Source organism: Manacus candei, unplaced genomic scaffold (assembly GCF_025592945.1).
Source record: "Manacus candei isolate 608988 ecotype Guabito, Panama unplaced genomic scaffold, ASM2559294v1 h1tg000017l, whole genome shotgun sequence".
NCBI lineage: Eukaryota > Metazoa > Chordata > Aves > Passeriformes > Pipridae > Manacus > Manacus candei.
This window is the reverse complement of record NW_026138065.1, coordinates 11677801-11701580: the sequence shown is the minus strand read 5'-3', so window position 1 is coordinate 11701580 and position 23780 is coordinate 11677801. Positions and strand designations below refer to the sequence as shown.

Below are 23780 nucleotides of genomic sequence, written 5' to 3'. Positions count from 1 at the left end.
AAAACAATGTGTGTTGAGAAGTGGGAGGTCTTTTCCATTTTATAACTTTCTTCTCCATTATGGAATCACTGGTAATGATGAACATGGGCAGTAGATAAGTGAAACTGTAGAGAAGGAGAGAAGTCACAGACGCAGCTCTAGAGAGAAGGATGTGTTATAAGGGGTGGCAGTGATTCCACCTCCCACAGGAAGCAAAGAAATAAGTAGGAACCTTGCAAGTAGAGTGGGATGGATTCAAGTGGAAACCCTTTGGCTGCAGAGGTGGTGTAAGTCCAAAGGGACATTCATCTGGGATCGCACCATAGCCAAATCACCTGGTCACCCTGAGTGTCCACACCAAGCTGTTTGTGGTTGTAGGGTAGCAAGTGTGGGACCAACCAGAACAAACCAGTGACTCGATAAACTGGCCAACTGTGTGTCAACTTCAGGGAGGGAAATCTGAGTCTTGCCACCCACTTCATCATTTGGGAGGAGGAAAGAGATCTAATCCTGCAGACAGCTTTCTCCATGCTCCCAGAGTGATTTCCCTTGGCTTGGAGGTTCTCCATCCCCCACATTCTCTTTCCACTCCAAACTCTGCCAAGTCTCACTCCATTTGAATTAATTTTAAAGGTACTTTTTAAAGCCTCTCAAAAAGGGTTTCATAATGTGTTCCAACAGGAGCCATTGGAAAAAAAAAATCCCCTCCTTTATTATCCTAGCTGGAGAATGCTGTTTCAGTGCTCTATAAAGAGGTTGTGTATCATGCCCAGAGGGTCTTTGCTGCACATTAAAGCCCAGGGTGAGTGAAATGTCAGCTACAGTTCAGCCAAGATGGGATACCTTAGGCTTTGAGATGCAGTCTGTGGCTCCCTTAATGTCACCCTGTCTTCCTAATGGGTATAAAACAGACACAGGGGGCACCAAATGATGAACAATTAACATCAGAGGTTGTATTCATCCTTTCTCGCTCTGGAATGTCACCACTCCTAAAACAGTACAAACTGGCAGACAAGACAGATGCAGGGGCCAGCTTTGCTAGTAGAAGCATGAAAGTACATGGAGAGGACACATATCACTGCCCCATGTATGCTAGAGGCTAATTTCTTAGCAAATCTCATAGAATTTTACAGGTACCAGCTGGTTAAACCAAAAGATTGATGACTGGGATCAATCACCCTGCAACCTTTCTATTCATAGGCATCAGCCATTCTTCCTCCCAAGCAGGATTATTCCAGAAACACAATGTGGAGAACGTAAAGCACACTGAAGGAAGGTAACTTCTCTGTAACAGCCAAGAGGCAGGAAAAAAAAAGCCAGGACTGACAAGAGCTGAGCTCCTGTCCTCAGCACTAGACTGAGAGCCCAGGCACTCACTCCCTTGAGTCTGGCTGTGACATTGTCCTGTCTGACACCTTGCCCAATGCATTGCCTTGGATGTGTGCCTGGCTAATGAGATGACAGGAGACAGACATGAGGAATGAACCTCACATGGCTAATCCTCTACCTTTCAAGTGAACAAAAAGCTCTGTCAACAGTCCTCAAACAAAAGGAAAAATAAAAGGATAGTTTATATTTAGCTGATGCTGTGGAACCTGCAGGCTGCATGCTAATTAGCTGGGAAAAGTAAGAAGCTCAACCTGAAGCATGGGGAAGAAGAGAGGGTTTAAAACAAAGATTTTATTCTAACTGTTGAGACTGTAGAAAATTATTTCTGCTGGGTTGTTTGCTTGTTTTCTTGTTTTTATGGGAAAACAATCATAAGGACTTAAATGGATAATGACAGTCTGGTAAATACCTGATCTCCAAAGAGCTGCTCCATTTCACACTTACCGTTCCCGATTGGGATTGCCAGTGGATAGCTTGTTGAGTGGACAGCAGCAAGGCCATGAGTTGGTGCTGCTGACCTTGATCATATGGCACAGGCACTGTGCTTCCTAATCCCTTCATTTAGATCAGAGCTGTGTGTCACCTCCAGGCAGGAGGAAATCCAGGTTAGCATCTGGTGTCAACCATAGAACAGTCAGTGCTGTGATAACACTGGATACTATTTCCCATGTTGTTTCCTAAGGCAGCGTATCAAAGGTAAAGATGATTCTCTGCTTTCATTTGGCTTTTACTATGAATAGAACAGAGGTCCTCTCTGAAATGATGTGGCATTGTGACAAGTTCTCCAAGCAACACTCTCACCTTAAGAAGCTCTGCACCTGAGCAGAAGGCCCACTTGTCAGGGAACGCTGAGCAGAGCTCTTCCTGAAGTCAGTGGAAGCAGGAAAGAAAATACTTTTCTATTCTGGTGTCCAAGGGCTTTTCTATTCCCCTTAACTCAAATATTAATTCAATTAGATCTGGTCAAGTCAAGGTAGGTCTCTGGTTTGGTTTGGCTGAGGCTGAACTGATGAGGTCTGTTTGAATCTGGTCTGTTTTGGCCATAGCTTAGCTTTTTTGGATTTCACAGAGTTTGGTTTGGTTTGATTTGCTTCAGCATCCCTCAGCAACTCACAACCAAAGGGGTTTTGCAGGTTGGCAGGTTCCACAACATGAAACCCCAATGAACACAAAATGAGAAAGAATTTATTTTCTGAGCAGAGTCAAAACCATAAGAAGAAAACACAAAAACCCTTAGGATAAATTCAGATCACTGCGACTAGCCAAGATAACAATGGGCTCAGCAGCAGCCTTGGAAAACTCAGGCTGATCTGCTAGGAATGACAATAAGATCAGCTGCTGCTTTAATCAACAGACTGAACACAGTAGGGGGGCTCTTCTAATTTGCTTTAGGCTAATACCTTCCAGTGACTTTTCCCCAGGGCACAGTGAAGCCTAACCCCTCTGTTCCCTGACTGGAGGAGAAAGACGGACATCCCCTGAGGGTGCCAGTGTGGGACTGTCCACAACTCAGTGGGAGAAACCCCTTGTCCCAAATGCCTGGGGGGGACCATGGAGGACACCACAAAGTGTTGGAAAACCCAGTCAGGTTTGGCCATACAATGGGCCACATTAGAGCACAGCAGGGAAGAAGCTCACCAGTAACTGTGATCCACCACACACTCAAGTCTTTTATCACCCAATCAGCCTTATCAGGTTCATGCCTCATCTCAGCTCTCCACTGCCTGGTGCATTCCTCTGCACCCTTTTCTCACCTGTCATGGAGGCAGGAAGGAGTCTCTCCTCTGGACATTACTGAGGAAATAAATGATACAATAACAGTGATAATAAAAACAAACCTTTATTCCTCCTTCATCTGCCAAAGAAATGATGCAGTGTGTGGGTGCCTGAATGCACCAGCTTGAGGACTCAGATAGCTCTAAAGTTTGCAGAGCTGCCTTTTGCTCTGTGTGAACGTGGGCTGCCTCATACACACAGAGGCTTAGGAGCACCTTGGATTGCAGTGACCTTGCTGTCTGTGAGGCAACAGTCCCAGCTCAATTTGAGAGGTTCTGGCACTTTGTACACCGGACCAAGGCAAAGAGAATTGCAGTCTAATGAGATGCTCGTCCCAACTGGCATGCTGCTCAAGGAGGGAGCGGGCAAAGGAAGTTCTGACAGTAAAAGGCAGAGAAATTAATAGGAAGAACAGCAAGGCAAAGTGACAGACCTGGTGCCTCCCCAGATAACAAGGGGGCAAGGAATGGAAATGAGGAATGGAAGGGATAAGGCGGTAAAGGTTAATGCAGACTGAATGCTGTGTTGAACAGATAGCATAGTTAAAACCAGGTGAACAGCTGGTGTGCTCTAGAAATCTCCATAACTGCTGAAACAAGAGACACTGTAGAGCTGTAAAGGCTGCCAGGGACCCCAGGTCATAGGCTAGAAAACAAGAGCCGCTGTGCTTGGGTGGGAAACTGCAGCTCTGTCACTGGGCACTCAGGTTACCTGGGTTACAGCCCTGTCGGGGCTGGTCATTTGCCCAGACACACAGCCTCTGCCGGATGCTCAGCCTCAGCTCAGAAGTTCTCTACAGCAGACAGTGGAGGGTAATGGGGCCAGAGGAGAGTGGCCACTGAATCCAGCATGCGAGTTCACTGAATCCATCCAGAGGGATGCAGCAGAGCAAGGGTGGGCCAAGGAGCCTGGGATGACTGTCAGGACAGAGTGGGACTAGTGCAGAGATCACATCACCTGCACAAAGAACAAAAGTTTGGACAGAGAGACATGGGTGAGGCAAGGGAAAACCACGACTGGAGCAAGGGTTACACTCACTGAGCACAGAATCCACTCCCTGCTGCCAGCTCTGGCTCCCACACTCCCAAGTCTTCTTCCCCCAGGATTCTGGGCCAGCAGGGTCCAGAGAAACATTTTAGGCAGCAGACCCTGCCTGCAATAGTAACTGACTGTGCGGAGCCACATCTGAGCCATGACTCTCCCTGCAACCTTTCCCCTTCCCTCCACATCATCCCCCCCAGACTGCACTCACTGCCTGGCTCCTTTCCTGCACAAATCATTTTCTTGAGCAAACACAATTTACAGGGATGGCAAAGGGGGGGCTGCGGAAGGAAAGGCTATTATTGTTCTCTCTGAGTAGAGTGGGCCTCATTATGAGCTCTCTCCATGGCTGGTCAATATTGCTTCCCTAGAGGCTGAGGGACATTTCATTATTCTTCACATTACCTTGTTCATCTCCTCCACATTTCAGGGGGTATTTATTGAACGCTTTGCATAAACAGCTTTGGAGCAGAACACCACACAGAAAGAATGGACAGAAAATACTCTTGACTAACATGGAGTAAGCAAGTGGGGTCTTCCAGCATCGTCCCCAGTGGCCAGCAGCTGTCACCTTCTGCTGTGAGTGGTATCGCTATCCTTCTCCCACACTGCTGGAGAAACCAGGTTCCTCCTTCTGCTCTGCTCTGGCACTGCATACAGAGACAGGAGTGGCAGTGAGGATGAGGGAGAAGAGTCTGTTTCTGGTTTCAGTCCTGAGCCACAGAAAAAGATTTCCATCTGCACTGTAGACATACCACAAGCCCCAAGATGGGGTGGAACACAAACTCATAAAGCACCTTCTGTTCAGATTACAATAAGATGTGTTAAACTACTGCTCACCATGATTATTTTCCAATTACATTTCAGTTTAGCTCAATTACTTTCCCATTACTGTTCAGTGAATCTTCTCCATTTTTCCCTTTAAACGGCAGCTCTGTGTTTTTTCCTTCCCTGAGGCCAGCTCTGCTGTCTGACCCTCTGACAGAGCAGCAGAGAACAGGTCTTAAGCACCCCAGGGGTCTTCAGCTCAGCACTTGATCCCAGAGGGGCTGAGAAACCACACAGGCTGCCCCTCCGGGGTGGGAGCTTCCTTTATTCACCCTTACTTAGGCCCTGGGAGTTTTCTGTTTCCCCCATTCCTGATCCTGCATCCCTCCTTTCCGTGGCCTTGGATTCAAGGCCCTTAGTGCAGAACTGCCACCCATCAGGGAGGCTCACAAGCCCCGAGGGCTCAGAACAGCTCTTCCCTTTGCAAGGCAACAACAAAGCTCAGTGGGCATTAGTCCCTCTTTCCTTTTGTTCAGTAACCCTCATCTCTCCCTCTCCCTGCCTTTGCACAGGCCTGGGAGACATAGGGATTTCGTTTTGTTTTGAATACATCCCTATTTAGGAGGTTAACTACAAAAGCTGTAATTCTATGGCCCTCCTAATGTTAAATGGAACAAAGGTTAATTGATGTGATTACTGCTCATGAGCTGAATTGCAGTCCTTAGTGGGATGGATGATTTCAGGCATATGGACCGCTATTATTTCTCCCTCTTGGCTAGTCAGTGTTCTGCTTAATCCGTAGTAGGGACCTAATGATACCTAATGGCATGAAGATAAAGCAGTGAATAGTTACATAACTTTCTGAAGTTTAGTGCTCTTAGAGCTGAGCTGACTACCATAGGGTCTTTTTTGAGCAACGGACATGAAAGTGCAATAATGGTCATATCAGGTAAAAACAGAGACCAATCTCACTCAACACCCTGTCTCCAACCAGCAGCAGATGAACGCAGGGCAAGCGTGCCATTGATTACTCTCCCAGCCAGCTTTGGCTTCCAGACATCCTAAATCACATGCAGCATTCCTGCCTTTAATACTTCACAGTGGACTTTTCCTTCACAGAGTTGCTCACTCACATTTGGAATGCTCCAGATGCCCACTGCCCAGGTGTTTCACAGCTCATCAATGCCCCTGCTGTGGTGGCACTTCCTCTACTGTCTTGTGAAACAGCCACCTGCCAGTTCCTTCTGACCTCTCTAGTCTTGATGCTGGGACAGAACAATTGCTCTTTGTTCTCCTTCTCCATAGTATTCACAATTTCATAGCTACTCACTTATCTTTTTGAGACAGGAGAATCCTAGCCCAGTTAATAATTTTTCACACCCAAGTCATTCCCCACTTTGGTCATCCTTGCTGCTCTGTTCCTCTACTATATAAAAGGTATTTGAGTTGGAGAAGCTGAGCTGTATGCCCTACTTGGCACATGGGCAATGTCAAAATGATGTTCTCTGCTTTGCTTTATTTTCCTTCCTATGGATGGTTTAGCAGGAGCTTTCTCCACCTCCAAACTATCTCACTGAACTGCCATGCAACAGGCTCAAAAGTATCACATTGGGTTTGCAGCAGATACATGGCCCTCTGTGGTGTGAGATATGGATGAAGAGCTTAAAGAAATGTAACAGACCCTCCTGGCGCGCAGATATAAAAAGAAACTCCTGCACTCGAGTCTTCCAAATCAATTGTGTCCTCACAAACAGCTCATTCATTGTTGTCAGTTCTCCATAAGAGCTATAAAACAGGTGAATTAGAGCAAAAGATACCTGACCAGTGCCAAGTTACACCCAGATATAATTCTTACAATATACACAAAGCACAGTTATAGAAAGACCTACAGATTTTCCTTGTCCCTTTCCTCTGTACATTAAAATCCTCTTTGGGTAGAGAATAAGCACAGGAGGGACTCTAAGCCTCAAAGGAATCAATATCAGAGAACTTAGTAAAGCAAAGAAACTGTACTTTCTCTCACAGTGGGCATATTTCAGCATTACAATTGCAGTCACTGGATCCAGTCATTCTAGATATACAAATATTGAAATTCCACACTGTATTCCCATGGGTTGCTGGAAAGACCATTTCCTCCAGCCATGCACTAGAATTTCAGATGTGTTCTCTGAATTTCAATGATGACCATGCAGACGAACAAAATAATGCACATTTTTGATGGCACATTTGGCTAGAATGGCATATTAAATTTACAAGAATAAATTCAATTAGTAGAATCATTCATTCCCCAGCATTTAACTTATTTACACTGAATAAACACATCAGACAAGCCACTCTCCAGAGATTATGCACAAATGCTTGGCAGTGGGAATGTACTCCTTGGTGCGTGTGAGTATAATGGGAGGAAATTGGAAATTAATAATTTTTTTCAAAATAATAATTATTTTGCATTTATATCAAATATTGCATTCAGTGATCTCAAAGCAGGTGAAGACCGGTGAAGCAGGTGAAGACGGGTGAAGAGTGATACAATGCTGCCTTTTTGGAATCTTGAGCATTTGCTTATATGACCTTATATCTATAGCATCCCAGTATTTTACTAACTGCAGTACATAGGCCCTGAATACAGAACTCCAGCCATCCTGCAGGCACTTTCTCTCTGCCCAAGCAAAGGCACTCTATGGTCACAGATACCACAGAAAGAGCAAACAGAGCTACAGGCACACAGTGGCTCTTTGCTAGGGCAGAGCTCTGTGCAGGGCAATTGCTTGGATGGTGCTGGGGAAGAAGCCAGGCTTCACTGATACAGGAGGAAGAACAATAATATCCAGAGGATCCTGCCAAGCAGTCCCAACAGATGTTGTCTTCAAATCCAGACATCATTCTAACCTCAAAGGGCTTTGGCACAGAGAGGTAGGGTGTCCAATCCGATCTTATTTTCTGTTCTTACACACGGACCTTTTTTCCTCAGTGCTAACAGTGAGCAAGAGCGAGATAGCCTCACACACAGCCCTGCTATGTCAACAAGGCAGTGTGTTTTTGTTGAGACAATACACTCATTCTCACCTGTTTCCTAACAGCCTGAAAGAGCCAGGAGCTTGCCAACCTCTACTGTCACCTTTAGATTTCTCTTAGGTCCCTTCTCATGCTTACATACTTTCCTCTTGCTTCCTGGTGAGAGCTGCTCTCCTCTAGATGAGCAGAAACCCCAGCAGATGCTCATGCTTCACATACTGGGGCTGAAGGGAGGAGGTGTGATTCAGCTGGGGCTCTGTGAGTCACTGTCTTCATTAGGAAATGCAGATGGGAATGCTTGAACTCTTCACAAACAGCTGTCACCGCATGGCTGACTGATGTGTGGCGAGGGGGATCACACTGAACTTGGTAGTGGAGAAGAGCTGTATTTTATCGACTGGTTCTTCCCTCCCTGCTCTCCACCACTGTGCTTTTTGTTTTCAACACCACAGGCCTCCACTTTGCTTCCAACTAATGGCTTCTTCAGCAAGTCCCTTTAATAGGCTGCTTGAAAGGCACAGTTCCACTGCAGAGGGAGGATGAGATCAAACAGAAGGGAGAGATGGGAGGGAGGATGAAGAGGGCAGGTGGAGATCAGGAAGGAGAGATGGAAGTATGAGAAGGCAGTGAGGGGGAGACAGAAGGAGGGTTGGAAGGTTTATTTTCCAGTTGTTAACAGCCTAGTCCAGCGCATACCTTCCTAATCCTGCCCAGAGATATTGGTGTCTTTGACCGTGAGTAGAGAGGAAAGCAGAAAAGTGGGGCAGGCAAGCTGGCTGTAGTGCCAGCAGCAGGACAAAGGGTGCCTCCCAAAGAGATGCTGTTCTTTTTCCTGTAAGTGAGATGCCAATCACTCAGTGCTCTGGTTTCCCCAGTGTGGACTCTCCTCACTCCTCCCCCTACTGGAAAGCTGGTCCTGTTCCTGCCTTCCCAGCAAGAAAGGGGCCTAGGGGACCCCACTCCTTTGGGTGCCAGTAGTGTTTGGAGAGAGGACAACCAAGGCAGAGCAAATCCATGAACTTTTCTGTTCTCTGTCTGCAAGTTCATTTGTTCAATCGAGCCTTGGCCACGGCTTAGCAGAGATGCCCAGGGTCACTTTATCTTGCCTCTTTGTTTGGGTAGGCAGTCAAGCAGCTAGTTGTAGAAACAACAGGATTTTCTCTTTTATGCGTGCATGCAAAATTAAATGAGATTTGAACTCGTTGCTGGATCTGCACCAAATGAGCCCCTCAGGGCATAAGCTGTCAGGCAGTTGAGGAGGGGCTGCCAGCACAGTAAGAACTTTCCCTGCCAGAGCAGCACAAGCAGCACGGCCAGAAGATCACCCCCACTCCTTCAGATCACCAGCTGCCAGAAGGCTGCCTGGGCTGCCTGCTGCAGAAGCTGGTGGTCTCTGTCCTGCTTCCTCCTCCACCTGTGTTGAGAGCAAGAGGCATGGGACATGCACCTCTGCATGCCCAGAGTTCATCTCCAGCCCACACCAGTTCACCTGCTCCCCAGCCTTCCAAGGGAACTTTGGTGTCCCTCACAAAACTCACTGGACTCAGACTCCTCTCATGAATTCTGCTTTGAGCCAGCTTCAGGAGCATGAGGGTCTCCTTGGTCAGCTCCATGAGGAACACTCAGTATTGTCCAGAAACAAGATCTGCCTTGCAAAGATGCTGGTGGTGGCTTCCAGGAGTCTGAGACTCCATCCTCTTGGCTGTCTGCCATAGGAAATCCATCCCTGGCTGTCTCAGCAGCCAACTGATGCCTTGTTATGCTGTGCCCTGAAATCTGCAATGAAGGAGAGGTACTAAATATGGATCTGCTCTGCAGACATGACTCACACTCCAGCAGGGTCGTCCTGCTCTCTGTGTGTTCTCAGGACTTGCTTTTCTTAGCCCACTGTTTTCCCCTGCTACTGTCCTTCCTATCCACCCACCCTCCTGCCAGGGCTGCCTAATGTGAGCATGAAGATAATGAAATCTCTTCTGGTTCTTAAAAGCACTACTTGTGCACAAATTTCCTATTTGAACCACCTCCAGCAGGTACCACAACTTGTAGCTCCTGCCCTTTCCTAGCCAGGCTAGGTCTAGCAGGCAGTCGATTCTTACCTTCCTCCTGCCAGGTCTGCTGGCTCTTACTGAGGTGCAGAACACCAGGACTAACACCTGCAGTGCCAGGCTCCCCATGAGCAGGTAAAGAATGAAGGCAGGAGAAGCCCTTTACAATTAGGGCTGTCTAATTTTGTAGCTGGAGTACTTATGGACATGGGTTAAGTGCTGTAATTGGCCGTGCTGAGTTAATGGTTGGACTTTATGATCTTAAAAGTCTTTTGCAACCTAAATGATTCTATGATTCTAACAGTCTGGACAGGCTGCACCAGTTTCTGCTGAAGACACTTGCTCCATAACCCAGCCTCATGACAGCCCCACATCCATGAGGTTGCTCTGTGTAGCAGCTGGCTGGGAGCAGTCTCTTTCTCCAGCCTCCTGTACTGGCTGCTGGCAGTGGGGCCTGAGGACATCTCCATCTCTGGGAATGATGACACAGAAATCAAAGACTGACCAAGTCGCCAGGCTAAGCAGGGTAAGGAGCATGCTTTCCCAGCTTCATTGCCTGGAGAAGCAGTCCCCCCATCCCCAGGTCCAGAGAAGGTAGGGGTGAGTGAGCAACAGCTGGCTGAGCCCTCCCTCACCACCTCCCCACCTCACAGCACAGTGCCATGATGGTCATGAGGCAAACTAAGTAGACCAGGGCTTTTCTTCAAGCACATCCCACATTTCCAGGGCAGGAAGGCTACAAGACTCTTAGAAAAGGCTTCAGGTATGTCCTAATGCCAAGCCCCCTAGCCCACCCTCCACAAGGAGCCCTGGACTTTGAGGGCCCTACCCCTTCTCTAGAGGGATCTATGGGAGAAGTTTCGCTGGAGAGAACAGCACTTCAGAGAGCAAGAGAGACAGTGAGAGAACTTGATAGGAAGAAAAATCAAAGCGCTGTGTATGCTAATGGAAGGATGAGGTGAGAAAAGACAGCATCCCAGACAGGCAGTAGGGTCTCCTCCCTCCTGCTCCCTCGGGGGTTCATTATAGGTTGGTATTTCCGAAACTGCACAGCCGTCCAATCTGATGTCACTCCCTGCCACCCCGCATATCAACAAATCCCTTCCCACGGGATCCTAGTTAATTTGCTTCCTATCTATTGATCCCTGTGGCAAGTCACCATTAGTGGCTGCTCCGCCTGCCTCTTCCTTCTCACTCTTCTCCGCGCTGTGGAGGAAGGAGAGCTGCGAGCTCATTACTGGAGAGAGACATTTAGGGGTGACTGGAGATGAAAGGTGCCAAATTGCTCCCTGGGCCCACTCCCCATCAGAGACCCACCTTATTTATAAAGCCGGTAGCATCCCCCGATTAGCGAATGCTTTCAGGCTCCCTCTTCCCTGCACTCAGCATATTGATTAGCCTTTGTTTGCTGCTTTATGAACCCGTTCAGTAATGGGCTGGGAGTTTGTAAATGCGCATTGGATTTCCTTTTACATCTGTCTGAACGTAGGAACCACTGAGTGTTTACAAGGGGGAGATTTACAGCCCTGCTGCCACGGGCAGCACACTTCACTGATGGCTGAGTGGGGTCACCTCTACCCCGCATCACATCTCTATCCTGCTCCACCTTGGCGCCTCCTCTTGGACAGGGCATGATTTGCTGAGGGAAAAGAGGGGATGGATCAAGGAGGTTTGGGTGGCTTCTGCCCTTTGTGCCTTACTCTACACTGGTGGCTCCCAGGCTGAATCAGCCAGGGCTGTGAGTGGGACCAGAGAACACCAGGTGACACCTTTCTGCTCTCTCTGGATGGCCTTACTCTGATAGCTCTGCCCACTGGTGCCAGCTCTATAGTGGCCCCTGTGGGATGTTCCTCCACCTCTTGCTGACATGTCCCCATGGCTCTGTGAGATACCAGCAGCACCCCCACCCTCTGCTCCATCCCTGATTCTGGAAGGAAGGAAGAAGGCGCCAGTCCCAAGGAGACAGATGGACAGGTGACCTATGGCAGGCAATTTTCTAAGCAGCTGACAGAAGAAAAGCAGATACTACATGTGTCTAAGGGACGGTCCCTCCAGTGCCACACACAGTGTTCCCATGGGTATGGCAGGAGAAGTCTGGGTAGTAATGCCAAAGCCTTGCCACAAGCCATGGCAGATCAGACCCTGTCAGTTGATCCTTTTGCTCTCACTTACAAAACATTTTATTATTTCCCCACTCTGCAAGTCTCTCCCATTATTTTGGATTCAGTGAAATGGCAGATGGCTGGCATTACCCTCGGGAGGAAAAGAGGCAGGGTTGCCTGATATATATTACATGTTCAGTTCCATTTGCTCAGCTGTAGATCTGCCTGTCCCAGACTGTACTAGGCCATCCATCCTCTTACTATCAGACACAGCCAGAACAACATTGTTTACTCCTAAAAGTTTGATAAAAGTGACTCTGAGCCCAAGGTGCTCTTCTCATTGGGTATACCCTCCAGTTTCAGACTGCAGAACCTCTGCTTCCTTTCCTCACCACAGTTTGATTTATGAAGTTGTAAGGTTTCTTTTCAATGTCACTGAAGTGGTTGTTTCAAGGTCATTTTGATTGCAGATTTTCCAGTTTGGAAGTGTTGAAGTGTCCCTCACAGAGCTCACAGCAGCCTCTGGTGCAAGAGAACCTCCCCTGCCCACAGATACATCTCTGTTTTTCGAGCCGAGTGTCATTCTTTCAGCAGAAAGTCAGTAGAAACCTATTAGAGCCGCTTGAGTTGGCTATTGCTGGGAAACTATCGCTTGTACAGAGCTAATTTATTGCTTTTTCTGGCAGTGCTCTGATGTATTGCTTTTGCTTGCAGTTCACTGGATCTTTCCAGGGAGCCACAAGCCTAAACTAACATTGCAGATGTTTTCCAGGTACGCTGTATTGTTACCCACATCCCTTATTCAGAAAGCGGGACAGTAAAAATAATAGGTTTGATGCAGAGTTCTTGGAACAGTGAAGCAATAATAAAACCAGGACTCTCCAGCTTCCATGTTGCTAGGAAAGTGGGAATCTGATTTGTACCATTTAAAATGGAAAAGGTTAGGCACTTAGAGCACTTTGAGATATGTCTTGGGGCTCTTGCCTGTGAAACCGGGAAAGCATTTCTGTGGTGCGAAAGACATGGGAACAGCATCCCTGTCAGCCAGCAGAATCCCACCACCTAATGTGGATTCTCTTCTAGTGCAATGGGACTCAGTTTGGCTGAATCCTGTTTGGTCCTAGTATTCATCGGAAGACTTCTACCTCCAGGCATCAGAGACCTTCACCCTCATACATCTTGCTCAAATGCTGCAGGACACAGCATGTGGCAAACAGCGGAAATCCCACCCAAAGAGGCAGGAATGTCCACAGTCATGATACTCTTTCCCCACCAATTGCCATATACCCAGCACACACCAAAAGCAGAGACATTTTATCCAGGTATTTCTTCACAGATTGCACCTCATTACTGTGGCAAGACACAATTCCAAAGAATTTCCACAGAGCAGACCCTATTCTTTGGTTCTGCTGTCTTAAAAATCCCACTGTGGAAGTAGCTGGAGTTGTTTTTTTTTTTTCTCCAGGGTTGCAAATACCTGCTGTTCTCACTGAAGAAGGAAGCTCGCACTATTCTCTGGACCATGTGTACACACTGAGGCAATGCTCACATCCTCAGCTGAATCCTCAGTTGGCTCTGGAATGTGCCAGGAGAACCCAGAAGCCACAGGTAGCACTGGGGAACAGTAACAGGTATTTCTAGTCTGCCACGAGGTTCCCCTCTGGATCAGTACTGATTTGTGCATCCCAGATCAGCTTCAAAGAGAGAAAACTTTTGCTGAAGTTATATCACTGATAGCTGATAATCATCCAGGATCTCCTGGTGCTTTCTGGAAGAAGGGCTTCAGTGTCCTCATCAAGCTACAAGTGAGGTGTTGGCCTCACGGAGTCCTGAGGATTTTCACAAAAACTTCAATGTTTGTAGGGACTCTCCTCTAACCAATGTCTGATTATTCATGCATGGGAAATAGGGTATAACTTGCATCACTACAAGAGCAAACACAAGTCAATGCAAAAATCATTCTATAGCTAAGACAGAAGACTAACAAGAAGTTATTTATCAGATGACATAGCTGCTCTAGGCTTACCAATGATGCTCAAATCCTATTAAGATTCCCAACTCCCCCTGAAACACCAAGAGAAAATCTGACTGGAAGAAGATTTGTTGATCAGCAGAAAACAAAGTCTTGTGGAGGCTTTCTACTAGATCAGCAATGCCCAAGGGGACCTCATGAAGACTGATTCTCCAGAGATGGAAATACAGAGCTAGAGACCTCATTTGGGAATTTATCATTCTCCAATCTGGAAACATAACAGAGTAAAGATCTTCAATGCCAATTAATTTAAGGTTGGGACAGAAACTGCCATCCATCCATAGCAGAACCAGAGAAAACTCATCCAGGGACTTGTATGAGGAAGCCAGAGAATGGATTTGTGGCTCTCTTCAACAAAGTTGCCTGTGTTTTTCTGTCTCTCAAAAATTCCAGAAGTCATAAAAACAGCTGACACCTAAATTTTCCTTTTTAGTGCATACAACACAAGGAAGGAGTATGTTTGTGCATACAATCCACAGATAACCCAAAGCATACTGAGATGCTCTTTAGAAGGGTTCTGACTGGAAGCCAATAGCATTTTTATGAGAGGTTTTATCTACTGAGACTTTAAAAAACTTCCTGCATTCCCTCAAGGGTAACTCCTTCCCTAGAAGCTGCGGCAAGGTCTCTGGAATAAACTACACCAAAGAAACACTGTAATTTGTCAGCGCCTTCATTTCTGTCTGTAGCCTATCCTGCTGCAGCATCCCAATCCATCCACTCACATATCTAGTCACATTCAGGCTGCGAAAAGATTACACAGGTTCAGGGGACCTTCAGAGCTGACTTTCTGAGAAAACAAGTTTCTTTTTATACCCATTTATTTTTCTTTGCAAACGAGACGCAGAGGCACTTCTACCATCAGGCAAGCCAAAGATCAAAACTGTGTTGGGTGTGGGGAGAGAGAAGTAGCTCAGCTGCTGTAAGGCAGTGGAAGGGGGAGAGCAGAGAAACACCTTTTCTTCACCAGAAATTACCGCATTCCCAGCAGTCCCATCTAGAAAGACTCTGGCAGCCTGCTCAAGCGCTCCAAGCCCATATCATCACCTTCAAGGTGGAGAGGCTTAGCTCAGGACTCTGAGTTGAATGCTGCTGTAGTGTCTGGAGAGACAAATCATCTATCCCTGGTCAGTCTTGAGCCAAAATTAGGAGGTGCTGATCCTAAAGTAAAAAGCAGACAGCACATAGACTGCCCTTGCGTTGCCTTGGAGTTGTCACACAAACACTGCCAGCATCTTGTGGGACTGCTTCCCACCTGGTATGGCCTGTGAATGATGGAAACATTACAGGACATGGATCCAGGAACATCTGAGAGATAAGAGATAGCAAAGCAATAGATGAATTGGATAAGATTAGAGCATGAATTGGGCTGGGGTAAGACAGAGGTATCCTGAGTGCTATAAAATGCCATAGAAGGGGAGGCAACCACGTAGTGGCAGTGTAAAAATCAAAGCCTGGTGCTAATGACTGTGATCTTTTTTAGTCTATTGATTAAACTAGTGATCCTTTCCAGCCCTAAATGCTACTAATCTATTGTCCTGGGAATAAACTTGGAGCTGGAAAGAAGTTGCCCTTTTAGGAACATTCTTCAAAGTTTTAGTGTCTTTATCATGCTTTTGAAATTTCTTATTAAAAAATAAATGAAAAAAACACAGGAAAGGTGGCACTCCTCTAATAGCTGGGGAATCAGAGAATGTGTTTAGTTAGTGTTTAGTTAGTATCTAGCTGCCATCTTAGGGCAGACTGAGCTTTCACTGTCTCTCCAAGTGGAGCTGATCCACATAGTAACAAGTAGGAGATATCCAAGTCACGTAACACACATACAGAGACAGGGATACAGATAACCTGGTGAGACAGACTTAAATTATTGAGGCAACTTTGAGGTGCCACATCTTATAGTAGGTAGAGCTGCCACATGTTAGGTGGCGGCTGGGTGGATTTGTTATTTAATGTATTACAGCAGCTCTTCAGAGCCGCATTCAGCCAGCATAGGAGAGGTGCCTACCCTTGCTGTGGTACTTGGTTCTTTCTACAGACTGTACATGGAGCAAGGCTCGGGCAGTAGAGGACCAGCAGAGTCAGGTTGAACCCAGCCAGACCATATGTAACATCTGCAACAGCAGAGACATCCTGAGAATGATGAGAAGGATGGAGACTGGAGTCAGCCAGGAGCAGAACTGGGGCTCCCTTCACTGGAACTGAAGCACATTAGGATCCTCCATGTGGATGTCAGTGTTGCTAGACCCTTCCCAACAACAAACACACGTGCAGATGTTGATCAGCATGAGCAGTCCATTTTTGTTTCCTCCTTATTCCCTCTGAATCACCCCTTACAAATAAAGATTTTTCTCTCTCTCCTTCCACTTGCTCTTGTTGAAGCCTAGAATCACCCCAGCTTCCTCCCTCCTCTCATGCCTGGGCCAATTTAGAGTGTTAATTAGTGATTAATTAGCAGCACAAATCCCATTCGAAGCCTCAGACCCACTATGATGAATTCCTATGAGGGACCTGACAAATCTTATGTTAATATCTTCCTTTTCTTCATCAAGCAATTACTTCTCACTTCATTTGTCTGCAAAGGCTGAGCCCACACCCTCAGCTTCGGTGCTGGCATGTGCAGTTCGACTTTGTCAATTAATTATTGAATGGCTTAGTTCATGCTGTTAGACTATTAAAAAAAAAAAGAAAGAAAGGAAGAAAAAAAGAAAAAAGTGAAAGCACCTCCTTAATTATTAAATTTCAACATGTTGGGCATAGAGCTCTTAGAGGAAATGCTGACACCAGCCTTTCCCTTTCTAAAACTTCCTGCCATCACCTCTGCAGCTGACTGTTTTAATCACAGTGGCACTTCACTTCACTATGCAGAAAATGCAATGAGTCCAGCCCTGATCCACAGACTGATGAAATCAAGGAAAAGATTTACGTCATCTTCAGAGGGACTTGAGTCCTTCCCAAAGACTGATGTGCTCTCAGGACATCAGTGCTTTGAGGATCTACAACCTTTCTGATAAGAAACATTAGGACACTAACTAAGGTAGTTGAGACCAAAGATCCTCCTCCATCAGGATATTTCACAGAGGTTCAGAGCACTAGAAACTTCTGATTATCTTTGCCCTTCCTAACAGCATAGTTTGTCAAACTGCAGTCAGCGAGCCTTGAATTAAGTCCAGAAATGCGCTGCCTAGGCTTTTTTTGTTGATCAAAGAGGTGAGTCCCAATCTTAGTTCTAATTGTCCATACGCAAAGGGAAACTAAGTCTTTCTTCCCTGCCCAAATTGCTAAAAGGGAGGATTCAGTGCCAAACAGCCCCCTGCTCCCAAACCAAAGACCCCAACTCCTGGTACCTCTCCCTCGGCACTTTCGTTTCAAGAGGTGAGCTCTTGCCTTGTGACTTGCCAAGCTTGAAAAGAACAAGGGTTTGAAGCAGATGTTTCACTTTTGCCTGTCAGGTCTGCTCAACATCCCCCTGGGGAGCTGTGGGCAGAGGTCTGACTCACTCCGCATGAGCACTGTAACAGCTGACCCATCTCTTCCTGCTCTCCAGCTGACTGCCAGGATGACTGGTAGCTCTAAGTGACGGGCTGCCACAGGAGACTCAGTGATAGTACCCTATTCTACAATCTCTTTTCCTGTCTTCCTCCATGGTTGGCAAAAGAGAAATCTCTCCTGGCAGCAGAAGCAGCCTATGTACCTCCTACTGAGCCCCCTCTCTAGTTTCACTCCATCTTCCCAGCGCATTCAGCTGGAGGAGACATCTCAGGAGCTGTGACCACCATGGTCTTGCATGGTCACCTCCCTTTAGCAACAGTGATGCCTACACCACAGCCTCAAGAGTGGGGCAGCTGCTCACACCTCCTGCATTTGCTCAGTCCCAGCCCAGCTGCCAGGATTACTACGCTGCATCCATTTTTTTATAGGGAATCAGACTATACAAACTGTTAGGAGGCCCTCCTGGCCCAACTAAATTCAAGTGAAGGCAGCACTCAGGTTCAGAGGAAGAGACTAATATCAGGAAAGGGCTGTGGGGATACCTCCAGCCTGGTCGTGGCTGGAGGTGTCCCCACAGCCATGCAAGCCTGTGCAGTGCAGCCAGCAGTGGAGCCCAGGGCATCCAGCACCACAGCACTGCAGTGAGACCCACACTGCACTTCGGGGTGCCAAAAACAGCTACATCATTTGAGAGCAGAGAGTGAGAAAAGCAGCAGGACTCTGTGTGGGAGGAAAGAGGTGAAAAGGAGCAAAGGCAACCTAAGCTTCAGAAAAGCCTCCCTCCCTCTCCTCCACAATGGATTAAAGACTCCAGAGCTGTCTGCCCACCAGTAGGCAAGGAGCATCTGGTGCACAGGCACCAGAGACTGAAGGGTTTGCTTTAACTGCTATGGTTGGGACTTGCTGAGCCTTTCCTTTCACTGACATCCAGTCTGGAGCAACAAAAATGCCCCTCTGTTCCCTCCAACTGACTTGCAAACCACAGCCCAGCACATCAGAGAGAAGCGAGCAATTAAAGAGACAAAGTGCTGAAAAATACATAACAAAAGCCCTACAAATGGGTACTAGGAGCCTGGAGAACAAAGACCACGCATGTTAATGATGAACATGATTCAGTTAATTTTTAATAGTCCATAACAGAAGCGATGGAGAAACAAGTGGGCATCAGACAGGAAACTCTTCCTTTCTTCACAGCACTCTCCTCATCGGAGATGACAGCCTGCCCCCTCCCTTCCCTTCCTGGACTGTCTTCACATCTCTGACCCAAGAAGCTTTCAAGGGAGGCACTGCAGATGGGTTTTTTAAGTTCTATATATGAGCTCTCTGCACCGAGAAAGGCAGCCCAAGAGCTCTGAGAAAATCTCATGATGTTTTCAGGAAGTTTAAGCTCAAAGACTGCTTGGTCTGTCTTGAAGGGTGAAGGTGTGTGTGCCACAAAGCTTGCTTGGGCCCCTTGCCTCATTGTCTCACTGCAGGAGAGGTACTGTAGCCATGCATATGCTGATATACCAGAGCCAGGGATGTGCATGTTGGCTCCTAGCTGGGCATGTACATGCATATCCCTGAATTTGCATCAGCTCTTCCTTGGTATCCACCAGCACATTACCTTGCATGCATACGTTAGAGTGACACAGCCCCGCGCTCACAGCTCCTGCCCCTGCCCTTCACAGACATCGGCAGAGTCCCTGCAGCGTCCGGGCTGGGAAGGGAGGCACAGAGTTACCCTGAAGACATCCAGTGCTTTGCACAGGTTCACAGCTTCTCTCTGAACTTTCCTTCATTCCTCCACCCTTCCTTGTTCTATCATTGCTGTCTTCTCTAGGATAGTCTTTAGCTATCTAGGCTCCTAACCCTGACTCTTGACTTGGAAAGCCATTTTTTGCACACTAAACCCCCCACATGAAAATCCCAGGCAAGCTGAAGCAAACTGAGATCACAGATTTTGGGCTGAATCCCTCACTCCTCTGCTGGAGGGTGGGTGGTAGAGGCATGTCCTGCAGTGCTGAGCAACATGAACAAGTCTGCCTCTCCACACATACAGTTCACTCTACTTACAGCACCACTGAGAGCCTCACACACCTATATCCCCACCCAGCAACACCTTATCCCTCATCAGAGCCTCTGCTGCCGTACAGGAGAGCAGGGACATAGCTAAATGTGAATGGGACAGGGGATGGGCAGCTGGGTGTGAGTCTGGACTGTAAGCTTGGACCAAGAGTTGAACTTGGCAGTGGGAACAGCCACATACTGGAGAGTCATGAAACTTGGGATCATAACTGAGCCACTCACTCAGGTCAAGCAGGAGTCTGTCATGGTCACCACAGTGAGCCCCCAGGAGAGACAGTCCCAGAGAGAGCCCATCACCCTGGCATGAGCTGCATGATGGTGTGAAGGCCACTCACACAGCAGCCCATGAACCCACATGAGCAGGTGAAGCCCAGAAGAACCTCCACACATGTTGATGTACCCAATGTGCTTTTCCCAGCTCTCACCAGGTACCTTAAGCCTCCAGGAGCATAAGGTCTATCAGGCAGTGTGGTCATCCCATCTCTACAACAGGAGAAACTGGCACTGCAGATACCAGCCGAGGGGACTGCCATGGGGACAGGAGAGGGAGAGGACACATCTTCCCAGGAGCTGCAGCCTGATGAGATACTGGGGAAAGGACTGTCAAAAACTAATTTAAAAATGTAGTGCTCCACTTGATTTCATGTCTGAACATGTCGCTTAACAGCAATTTAGTCATTCCCTCCCACCTTCTGCTGAGGCACTGACACTTTTTTAATAAAAATACGTACAGGAGTTTCAGGCACTTTATTAAGTGCACAGCAAGGGTGCCAGCACCCATGGCTCTTCCCCCCCCATGCTCCCTGTTAGTGTAATGAGAGCTTTCAGGAGCACAGAAGCAGGCAGAGCCCCTTCCCCAGCTCCAGCCGAACACTCTCAACGTGATTTCCCAGAGCACATGCTTGGCTTCCTCCAGAAATCACATCTTCACCTGGTGCCCAGGGGTGGGCCCTGCCTAGGTGAAAGGCATTCAGCAAACCTGATCTGCCATCAAGCTTATATAATTATTAGAATGTAATTGGTTTTCTTTTTTTCTTCTTTCTCTTTTTTTTTCCCTTTTATTTCCCTTTTTTCCTTTTTTTTTTTTGTGTCCCCAAGCCATGTTGCTATGCAGAAGCTGCTGCTGCCATGGTTACGGTCCCAGCCAGCCGATACCCAGCTCTCAGCTACATCCTCCAGAAGGTGCTGAGCCTTGGGAGCCTGTGTGACATGCTGACCTCTTCCCAAAGGACAGGTCAGCCTGGCACCATCCCCAGCTGACAACTTCTCTTGCCACCTCTGCATTGGATCTCTGTACATGCAGACTTTCTGGCTTTGAGCTGAACACAGCCCTGTTGCACCAAGGCACTCCACACATCCCACTCTGAGGTGAGCCCTGCACTCAAGGGAAGCAGCAGTGGTACTGCTGATAGCCAGTACAAGTGAGTCTGGCTGATGCCGGGGCTGCTCATCAGGAGACAAGTCCCAAGCTGACTCGCTGTGGATGGCCATTGGAAGACTGGAGCTGAACAGGAACCTTCCAGGGCCTTGTGGCTGCTTATCACTCGCTTGCACATACATGTCTCTCTGCTTACTCTTTCTAAGAGGAAAAGCCAGCCAGGGGCCAAGGAGGTGTCACTGCATATCAGCTGATGTGATCTGAAGGCCATTTCTTGATGGGGAAAAATTACTGCTCTTTCTCTATAGCCATCCAATAGCATGATTCAAGTTTCTAACTGGCTTTTTAGGGGCTCAGGCTCATACTAATTGCAGGTAAAGTGTGCTCTGTGTCATTCCACTGATTTTCCAAAGCATAGCCTGAATTGGGGCTGCATAATCATCTCCATGCATCTCAATAATCAATCTACATAGTCATCCTCCATGCATCTCTTCCAGTGGGCCTAAAGAGATCTAAGCTCAATTCCCCAACTGGACTAGGACATGTCTATTATCTTGCAAATCCTGACCCGATCCCAAACCAGGGCCCTCTTTTCCCCTCAGCCTCCCAGGCCCATATCTACACCATAAACAGCCCAGCTAAGTCTGCAACCAACCTCTGGATGCTCTTTGCACTCTTGCAACTTTGCTTATGCTTTAGCAAACCCCTGCCCTGGTCCTGCATGCCTGACTGCACCTCACCACCCTCAAGCTGCTAGCTTTAGAGTAGCAGGGAAATTTTCCTTGCCAGGTCAGAACAAGGAAGGGGTTAAGCCCAGGACAAGCAGACTGATGTCCCCCCCCAGCTGACTACCGCGGCCAGAAGCACCCCTGGGCTCTGGAACATACCTCTGCTCTGTGTACCAAAGCAGTGGGCAGCTGCCTGAGCCTCCCTCCTTGCAGGAATGGGGAGTAACTATGGTAACTGTCTCCGGCTGCATCCCAGCTCCTTGTTTGCCTCTCCTCAATAGTGCTTGTGTTTATCTTCGATGCTCCATTCGCAGCTTACTCTTTCTTTCTCATGACAAAGGCAGAAAGCACCGTCTTGCAACAGCTCCCAGCCTCCTTTCCCACAGACAAGCAAATCTCCACAGGTAAGGTACTACTTCACTCAATACCTTCCCTGCTCATCAACTGCAAGTTCCCATGGGCTCACAGCAGAGATGGTTAATCACCAGAGCACAAAATGAGTGTCTGAAGCCCGGCAGGAGGCTGGAGGTGCCAGCAGGCATCGGGAAGCACCACAGGAGAGGCTCGCTGCAAGGGCTGGTGGGGCAGCATGCTCACAGCTAGCTTGTAGACACACAGAAGCCCAGGTTGTTTCCAGAGCCACCTAATAAAGCAATATAGGTGCCACCCTTAATCCCTGCATAACTTAAGCCCTCAGATATCAAACATGGTGAGAGAGCCTCCTCCTGCACCTACACGTTCATCAAAATCTTTGGGGCACAGCCACTACTCCGTGCTGCAGCTCCCGGCACCAAAATTTATGCTCCAGTCTCAGCTGTGACTGTTCAGGTAAAAATTTTCAAAAGCATCTAAATGACTCAGACATGGAAATCAGTTTTGGGAGACACTCCTGAGAATGGATCTTGGGCTCTTGACACTTTTGAAATGTTCCCCACAATAATTTTAGAATGTCTAAACTACCAATTAGTGCTTGATTAACAATGGTAAATAGGAGCCTTGTGCTCTGCTATCTCCCTTGCTGTTTCAGCTATTAATGACAACTATACCACGAGCTGCCAGGGGAAACATTTAATATGGGAAGCCATGATTTCTTTTTCCTTTTGTGTTAAAAAAAAAAAAAAAAAAGATGATGACATTTCCCTTCTTTCTCTCTGCTTTTTTTCTCCTTTGCTTTGTCATGCCAAGCATGACACCAGCTGAAAACATCTGGAGTGGTTCTGATAGGAGCAGAGCCAGCTGCCTTTTCATATTTCTCCAGGACTGGGAGATATATATCAGATGTGAGTGTCTCTCCTCACCAATAATATCTGAATAAATAACTGGTGGTGGCTTAGACCTGGCTAAAGTGTTTGCACTCTGTCTCCTTTTGCAGGATTTGATTTACAATATCTTCTCTTGCTTCACACTGATTCTTATTTTACTTTAGGGGTTTTTTCATTCAATCATTTCTTTTCTGCTCCTCCTCTCCCTCCCCTCCCCTTCTTAGGCATTCAATCACAGCTGCCTGCAAGGGGGGTTGCAACCCAGCTTTTCATCTGTTTGTTCTGCAAACAGAGGAAACTTGAGATGCAAGAGTGGAAATATTTTCTAACTAGTCCCTGCCCAGATCCATTCTGAGGATCAGGGCTTGTCTGAGAGGTATGAGCCTGCCAGCATGGGGGAATGTAGGGTAAGATCTGGCCATGCCCAGGCACACAGAGGTGACAGGGAGATGTGATGTGGTTATCCATGGGCATTAGGGGTGCAAGTACTGCAGTCCTTGTAGGAACTTGCTTTCCTCTCCCCCTCACATCAAGGGTGTTTCTACCCATGACAGAAACCCTCCTTGGTGCCACCAGGGACCCCAGACACCCAGTGCCAACCCTCAAAGAAGTTGCCTTCCTGCCCGCTGCCCCTGAAGAACAGCTTCCACCCCTCCCTGTAAGCAGAGCACAGATATCCAGCATACAGGTAGCAGGAGACTGAGCTGCA

The 23780-nt window shown here is 47.5% G+C and overlaps 2 long non-coding RNA genes across 2 annotated transcripts; one reads left to right on the top strand and one right to left on the bottom strand.

Annotated features, from left to right (window-relative positions):
* Positions 1-9623: 9623 nt before the first annotated feature.
* LOC127469309 (uncharacterized) lies at positions 9624-11858 on the bottom strand. Its single transcript, XR_007903929.1, has 3 exons — positions 11714-11858; positions 11173-11219; positions 9624-9744 (listed from the first exon to the last, which is right to left on the bottom strand). It is a non-coding gene; the product is annotated as an uncharacterized LOC127469309 (long non-coding RNA).
* Positions 11859-11953: 95 nt separating this feature from the next.
* LOC127469310 (uncharacterized) lies at positions 11954-16217 on the top strand. Its single transcript, XR_007903930.1, has 3 exons — positions 11954-11987; positions 12830-12887; positions 16183-16217. It is a non-coding gene; the product is annotated as an uncharacterized LOC127469310 (long non-coding RNA).
* Positions 16218-23780: the final 7563 nt, after the last annotated feature.